Source organism: Pongo abelii, chromosome X, assembly GCF_028885655.2.
Source record: "Pongo abelii isolate AG06213 chromosome X, NHGRI_mPonAbe1-v2.0_pri, whole genome shotgun sequence".
NCBI classification, from domain to species: Eukaryota; Metazoa; Chordata; class Mammalia; order Primates; family Hominidae; genus Pongo; species Pongo abelii.
The window spans coordinates 65,356,565-65,365,000 of NC_072008.2; positions in this window are offsets into that span (position 1 = coordinate 65,356,565).

An 8,436-nucleotide genomic window follows, 5' to 3' on the forward strand; every position below is an offset into this window, starting at 1 on the left:
AAAAGGAAGGTTCAACTCTGTGAGTTGAATGCGTGCATCGCGAAGAAGTTTCTGAGAATGCTTCTGTCTAGTTTTTAGGTGAAGACATTTCATTTCCCAGCATAGGCCTCAAGACGCTCCAAATATCCACTTGCAGATTCAACAAAAAGAGTGTTTCAAAACTGCGCTTTGAAAAGGAATGTTCAAGTCTGTGAGTTGAATGCACTCAGCAGAAAGAAGTTTCTGAGAGCGCTTCTATCTAGTTTTCATCTGCATGTAGTTCCTTTTCCACTAGATGCCGCAATCGCACCAAATATCCACTTGCATTTTCCACAAAAAGAGTACTGCAGAACTGCTCCATGAAAAGGAATGTTCAACTCTGTGAGTTCAATCCCACATGACATAGCAGTTTCTGAAATGCTTCTGTCTAGTTTGTATATGAAGATATTTCCTTTTCCAGCATAAGCCTCAAAGAGCTCCAAATATCCACTTACTGAGACTACAAAAACTGTGTTTCAAAACTGGTCTCTCAAAAGGAAGGTTCAGCTCTGTGAGTTGAATGCACTTATCACAAAGCAGTTTCTGAGAATGCTTCCGTCCAGCATTTATGCAATGATATTTCCTTTTGCAGCATAGGCCTCAAAGCGCTCCAAATATCCACTTGCAGATTCTTCAAAAAGAGTGTTTCCAAACTGCTCTATGAAAAGGAAGGTTCAACTCTGTGTGTTGAATGCACAAAGCACAGGGATCTTTCTGAGAATGGTTTTGTCTAGTTTAGTTTCTACGTGAAGATATTTCCTTTTCCAGCATAGGCCTCAAAGCACTCCATCCATCCACTTGAAGATTCTCCTAAAAGAGTGTTTCAAAACTTCTCTATCGAAAGAAAGGTTCAACTCTGTGAGTTGAATGCAGACGTTACAAAGAAGTTTCTGAGAATGCTTCTGTCCAGTCTTTATGTGAAGGTATTTCCTTTTCCAGCATAGGCCTCAAAGCGCTCCATATATCCACTTGCAGACTCTACAAAAAGAGTGTTTCCAAACTGCTCTCTCAAAAGGAAGGTTCAACTCTGTGAGTTGGATGCGTGCATCGCGAAGAAGTTTCTGAGAATTCTTCTGTCTACTTCTTAGGTGAAGACATTTCATTTCCCAGCATAGGCGTCAAGACGCTCCAAATATCCACTTGCAGATTCAACAAGAAGGGTGTTTCAAAACTGCGCTTTGAAAAGGAAGGTTCAAGTCTGTGAGTTGAATGCACTCAGCAGAAAGAAGTTTCTGAGAGCGCTTCTATCTAGTTTTCATCTGCATGTAGTTCCTTTTCCACTAGATGCCGCAATCGCACCAAATATCCACTTGCAGTTTCCACAAAAAGAGTGTTGCAGAACTGCTCCATGAAAAGGAATGTTCAACTCTGTGAGTTCAATCCCCACATGACATAGCAGTTTCTGAAATGCTTCTGTCTAGTTTGTATATGAAGATTTTTCCTTTTCCAGCATAAGCCTCAAAGAGCTCCAAATATCCACTTGCTGAGTCTACAAAAACTGTGTTTCAAAACTGGTCTCTCAAAAGGAAGGTTCAACTCTGTGAGTTGAATGCACTTATCACAAAGCAGTTTCTGAGAATGCTTCCGTCCAGCTTTTATGCAATGATATTTCCTTTTGCAGCATAGGCCTCAAAGCGCTCCAAATATCGACTTGCAGATTCTACAAAAAGAGTGTTTCCAAACTGCTCTCTCAAAAGGAAGGTTCAACTCTGTGTGTTGAATGCACAAAGCACAGGGATCTTTCTGAGAATGGTTTTGTCTAGTTTCTACGTGAAGATATTTCCTTTTCCAGCATAGGCCTCAAAGCACTCCATCCATCCACTTGAAGATTCTACTAAAAGTGTGTTTCAAAACTGCCCTATGAAAAGAACTGTTCGACTCTGTGAGTTGAATGCACATATCGTGAAGAAGTTTCTGAGAATGCTTCAGTCTAGTTTTTAGGTGAAGGTAATTCATTTCCCAGCATAGGCGACAAAGCGCTCCAAATATCCACTTGCAGATTCTACAAAAAGAGTGTTTCAAAACTGCTCTATCAAAAGGCAGGTTGAACTCTGTGAGTTGAATGCACAAAGCACAGGGAACTTTCTGAGAATGCTTTTGTCTAGTTTGTAGGTGAAGATATTTCCTTGTCCAGCATAGGCCTCAAAGCACTCCATCCATCCACTTGAAGATTCTCCTAAAAGAGTGTTTCAAAACTTCTCTATCGAAAGAAAGGTTCAACTCTGTGAGTTGAATGCAGACGTTACAAAGAAGTTTCTGAGAATGCTTCTGTCCAGTCTTTATGTGAAGGTATTTCCTTTTCCAGCATAGGCCTCAAAGCGCTCCATATATCCACTTGCAGACTGTACAAAAAGAGTGTTTCCAAACTGCTCTCTCAAAAGGAAGGTTCAACTCTGTGAGTTGAATGCGTGCATCGCGAAGAAGTTTCTGAGAATGCTTCTGTCTAGTTTTTAGGTGAAGATATTTCATTTCCCAGCATAGGCCTCAAGGCGCTCCAAATATCCACTTGCAGATACAACAAAAAGAGTGTTTCAAAACTGCGCTTTGAAAAGGAAGGTTCAAGTCTGTCAGTTGAATGCACTCAGCAGAAAGAAGTTTCTGAGAGCGCTTCTATCTAGTTTTCATCTGCATGTAGTTGCTTTTCCACTAGATGCCGCAATCGCACCAAATATCCACTTCCAGTTGCCACAAAAAGAATGTTGCAGAACTGCTCCATGAAAAGGAATGTTCAACTCTGTGAGTTCAATCCCCACATGACATAGCAGTTTCTGAAATGCTTCTGTCTAGTTTGTATATGAAGATTTTTCCTTTTCCAGCATAAGCCTCAAAGAGCTCCAAATATCCACTTGCTGAGTCTACAAAAACTGTGTTTCAAAACTGGTCTCTCCAAAGGAAGGTTCAACTCTGTGAGTTGAATGCACTTATCACAAAGCAGTTTCTGAGAATGCTTCCGTCCAGCTTTTATGCAATGATATTTCCTTTTGCAACATAGGCCTCAAAGCGCTCCAAATATCCACTTGCAGATTCTTCAAAAAGAGTGTTTCAAAACTGCTCTATCGAAAGGCAGGTTGACCTCTGTGTGTTGAATGCACAAAGCACAGGGAACTTTCTGAGAATGGTTTTGTCTAGTTTCTACGTGAAGATATTTCCTTTTCCAGCATAGGCCTCAAAGCGCTCAATCCATCCACTTGAAGAGTCTCCTAAAAGAGTGTTTCAAAACTGCTCTATGAAAAGAACCGTTCGACTCTGTGAGTTGTATGCACATATCGTGAAGAAGTTTCTGAGAATGCTTCAGTCTAGTTTTTAGGTGAAGGTAATTCTTTTCCCAGCATAGGCGTCAAAGCGCTCCAAATATCCACTTGCAGATTCTACAAAAAGAGTGTTTCAAAACTGCTCTGTCAAAAGGCAGGTTGAACTCTGTGAGTTGAATGCACAAAGCACAGGGAACTTTCTGAGAATGCTTTTGTCTAGTTTCTAGGTGAAGATATTTCCTTGTCCAGCATAGGCCTCAAAGCACTTCATCCATCCACTTGAAGATTCTCCTAAAAGAGTGTTTCAAAACTTCTCTATCGAAAGAAAGGTTCAACTCTGTGAGTTGAATGCAGACATTACAAAGAAGTTTCTGAGAATGCTTCTGTCCAGTCTTTATGTGAAGGTATTTCCTTTTCCAGCATAGGCCTCAAAGCGCTCCATATATCCACTTGCAGATTCTACAAAAAGAGTGTTTCCAAACTGCTCTCTCAAAAGGAAGGTTCAACTCTGTGAGTTGAATGCGTGCATCGCGAAGAAGTTTCTGAGAATGCTTCTGTCTAGTTTTTAGGTGAAGACATTTCATTTCCCAGCATAGGCCTCAAGACGCTCCAAATATCCACTTGCAGATTCAACAAAAAGAGTGTTTCAAAACTGCGCTTTGAAAAGGAATGTTCAAGTCTGTGAGTTGAATGCAGTCAGCAGAAAGAAGTTTCTGAGAGCGCTTCTATCTAGTTTTCATCTGCATGTAGTTCCTTTTCCACTAGATGCCGCAATCGCACCAAATATCCACTTGCAGTTTCCACAAAACGAGTACTGCAGAACTGCTCCATGAAAAGGAATGTTCAACTCTGTGAGTTCAATCCCACATGACATAGCAGTTTCTGAAATGCTTCTGTCTAGTTTGTATATGAAGATATTTCCTTTTCCAGCATAAGCCTCAAAGAGCTCCAAATATCCACTTACTGAGACTACAAAAACTGTGTTTCAAAACTGGTCTCTCAAAAGGAAGGTTCAACTCTGTGAGTTGAATGCACTTATCACAAAGCAGTTTCTGAGAATGCTTCCGTCCAGCTTTTATGCAATGATATTTCCTTTTGCAGCATAGGCCTCAAAGCGCTCCAAATATCCACTTGCAGATTCTTCAAAAAGAGTGTTTCCAAACTGCTCTATGAAAAGGAAGGTTCAACTCTGTGTGTTGAATGCACAAAGCACAGGGATCTTTCTGAGAATGGTTTTGTCTAGTTTCTACGTGAAGATATTTCCTTTTCCAGCATAGGCCTCAAAGCACTCCATCCATCCACTTGAAGATTCTACTAAAAGTGTGTTTCAAAACTGCCCTATGAAAAGAACTGTTCGACTCTGTGAGTTGAATGCACATATCGTGAAGAAGTTTCTGAGAATGCTTCAGTCTAGTTTTTAGGTGAAGGTAATTCATTTCCCAGCATAGGCGACAAAGCGCTCCAAATATCCACTTGCAGATTCTACAAAAAGAGTGTTTCAAAACTGCTCTATCAAAAGGCAGGTTGAACTCTGTGAGTTGAATGCACAAAGCACAGGGAACTTTCTGAGAATGCTTTTGTCTAGTTTGTAGGTGAAGATATTTCCTTGTCCAGCATAGGCCTCAAAGCACTCCATCCATCCACTTGAAGATTCTCCTAAAAGAGTGTTTCAAAACTTCTCTATCGAAAGAAAGGTTCAACTCTGTGAGTTGAATGCAGACGTTACAAAGAAGTTTCTGAGAATGCTTCTGTCCAGTCTTTATGTGAAGGTATTTCCTTTTCCAGCATAGGCCTCAAAGCGCTCCATATATCCACTTGCAGACTCTACAAAAAGATTGTTTCCAAACTGCTCTCTCAAAAGGAAGGTTCAACTCTGTGAGTTGAATGCGTGCATCGCGAAGAAGTTTCTGAGAATGCTTCTGTCTAGTTTTTAGGTGAAGATATTTCATTTCCCAGCATAGGCCTCAAGGCGCTCCAAATATCCACTTGCAGATACAACAAAAAGAGTGTTTCAAAACTGCGCTTTGAAAAGGAAGGTTCAAGTCTGTGAGTTGAATGCAGTCAGCAGAAAGAAGTTTCTGAGAGCGCTTCTATCAAGTTTTCATCCGCATGTAGTTCCTTTTCCACTAGATGCCGCAATCGCACCAAATATCCACTTGCAGTTTCCACAAAAAGAATGTTGCAGAACTGCTCCATGAAAAGGAATGTTCAACTCTGTGAGTTCAATCCCCACATGACATAGCAGTTTCTGAAATGCTTCTGTCTAGTTTGTATATGAAGATTTTTCCTTTTCCAGCATAAGCCTCAAAGAGCTCCAAATATCCACTTGCTGAGTCTACAAAACTGTGTTTCAAAACTGGTCTCTCCAAAGGAAGGTTCAACTCTGTGAGTTGAATGCACTTTTCACAAAGCAGTTTCTGAGAATGCTTCCGTCCAGCTTTTATGCAATGCTATTTCCTTTTGCAGCATAGGCCTCAAAGCGCTCCAAATATCCACTTGCAGATTCTTCAAAAAGAGTGTTTCAAAACTGCTCTATCGAAAGGCAGGTTGACCTCTGTGTGTTGAATGCACAAAGCACAGGGAACTTTCTGAGAATGGTTTTGTCCAGTTTCTACGTGAAGATATTTCCTTTTCCAGCATAGGCCTCAAAGTGCTCAATCCATCCACTTGAAGAGTCTCCTAAAAGAGTGTTTCAAAACTGCTCTATGAAAAGAACCGTTCGACTCTGTGAGTTGTATGCACATATCGTGAAGAAGTTTCTGAGAATGCTTCAGTCTAGTTTTTAGGTGAAGGTAATTCTTTTCCCAGCATAGGCGTCAAAGCGCTCCAAATATCCACTTGCAGATTCTACAAAAAGAGTGTTTCAAAACTGCTCTGTCAAAAGGCAGGTTGAACTCTGTGAGTTGAATGCACAAAGCACAGGGAACTTTCTGAGAATGCTTTTGTCTAGTTTCTAGGTGAAGATATTTCCTTGTCCAGCATAGGCCTCAAAGCACTTCATCCATCCACTTGAAGATTCTCCTAAAAGAGTGTTTCAAATCTTCTCTATCGAAAGAAAGGTTCAACTCTGTGAGTTGAATGCAGACATTACAAAGAAGTTTCTGAGAATGCTTCTGTCCAGTCTTTATGTGAAGGTATTTCCTTTTCCAGCATAGGCCTCAAAGCGCTCCATATATCCACTTGCAGATTCTACAAAAAGAGTGTTTCCAAACTGCTCTCTCAAAAGGAAGGTTCAACTCTGTGAGTTGAATGCGTGCATCGCGAAGAAGTTTCTGAGAATGCTTCTGTCTAGTTTTTAGGTGAAGACATTTCATTTCCCAGCATAGGCCTCAAGACGCTCCAAATATCCACTTGCAGATTCAACAAAAAGAGTGTTTCAAAACTGCGCTTTGAAAAGGAATGTTCAAGTCTGTGAGTTGAATGCACTCAGCAGAAAGAAGTTTCTGAGAGCGCTTCTATCTAGTTTTCATCTGCATGTAGTTCCTTTTCCACTAGATGCCGCAATCGCACCAAATATCCACTTGCAGTTTCCACAAAACGAGTACTGCAGAACTGCTCCATGAAAAGGAATGTTCAACTCTGTGAGTTCAATCCCACATGACATAGCAGTTTCTGAAATGCTTCTGTCTAGTTTGTATATGAAGATATTTCCTTTTCCAGCATAAGCCTCAAAGAGCTCCAAATATCCACTTACTGAGACTACAAAAACTGTGTTTCAAAACTGGTCTCTCAAAAGGAAGGTTCAACTCTGTGAGTTGAATGCACTTATCACAAAGCAGTTTCTGAGAATGCTTCCGTCCAGCTTTTATGCAATGATATTTCCTTTTGCAGCATAGGCCTCAAAGCGCTCCAAATATCCACTTGCAGATTCTTCAAAAAGAGTGTTTCCAAACTGCTCTATCAAAAGGAAGGTTCAACTCTGTGTGTTGAATGCACAAAGCACAGGGATCTTTCTGAGAATGGTTTTGTCCAGTTTCTACGTGAAGATATTTCCTTTTCCAGCATAGGCCTCAAAGCGCTCAATCCATCCACTTGAAGAGTCTCCTAAAATAGTGTTTCAAAACTGCTCTATGAAAAGAACCGTTCGACTCTGTGAGTTGTATGCACATATCGTGAAGAAGTTTCTGAGAATGCTTCAGTCTAGTTTTTAGGTGAAGGTAATTCTTTTCCCAGCATAGGCGTCAAAGCCCTCCAAATATCCACTTGCAGATTCTACAAAAAGAGTGTTTCAAAACTGCTCTGTCAAAAGGCAGGTTGAACTCTGTGAGTTGAATGCACAAAGCACAGGGAACTTTCTGAGAATGCTTTTGTCTAGTTTCTAGGTGAAGATATTTCCTTTTCCAGCATAGGCCTCAAAGCACTTCATCCATCCACTTGAAGATTCTCCTAAAAGAGTGTTTCAAAACTTCTCTATCGAAAGAAAGGTTCAACTCTGTGAGTTGAATGCAGACATTACAAAGAAGTTTCTGAGAATGCTTCTGTCCAGTCTTTATGTGAAGGTATTTCCTTTTCCAGCATAGGCCTCAAAGCGCTCAATCCATCCACTTGAAGAGTCTCCTAAAAGAGTGTTTCAAAACTGCTCTATGAAAAGAACCGTTCGACTCTGTGAGTTGTATGCACATATCGTGAAGAAGTTTCTGAGAATGCTTCAGTCTAGTTTTTAGGTGAAGGTAATTCTTTTCCCAGCATAGGCGTCAAAGCGCTCCAAATATCCACTTGCAGATTCTACAAAAAGAGTGTTTCAAAACTGCTCTGTCAAAAGGCAGGTTGAACTCTGTGAGTTGAATGCACAAAGCACAGGGAACTTTCTGAGAATGCTTTTGTCTAGTTTCTAGGTGAAGATATTTCCTTGTCCAGCATAGGCCTCAAAGCACTTCATCCATCCACTTGAAGATTCTCCTAAAAGAGTGTTTCAAAACTTCTCTATCGAAAGAAAGGTTCAACTCTGTGAGTTGAATGAAGACATTACAAAGAAGTTTCTGAGAATGCTTCTGTCCAGTCTTTATGTGAAGGTATTTCCTTTTCCAGCATAGGCCTCAAAGCGCTCCATATATCCACTTGCAGATTCTACAAAAAGAGTGTTTCCAAACTGCTCTCTCAAAAGGAAGGTTCAACTCTGTGAGTTGAATGCGTGCATCGCGAAGAAGTTTCTGAGAATGCTTCTGTC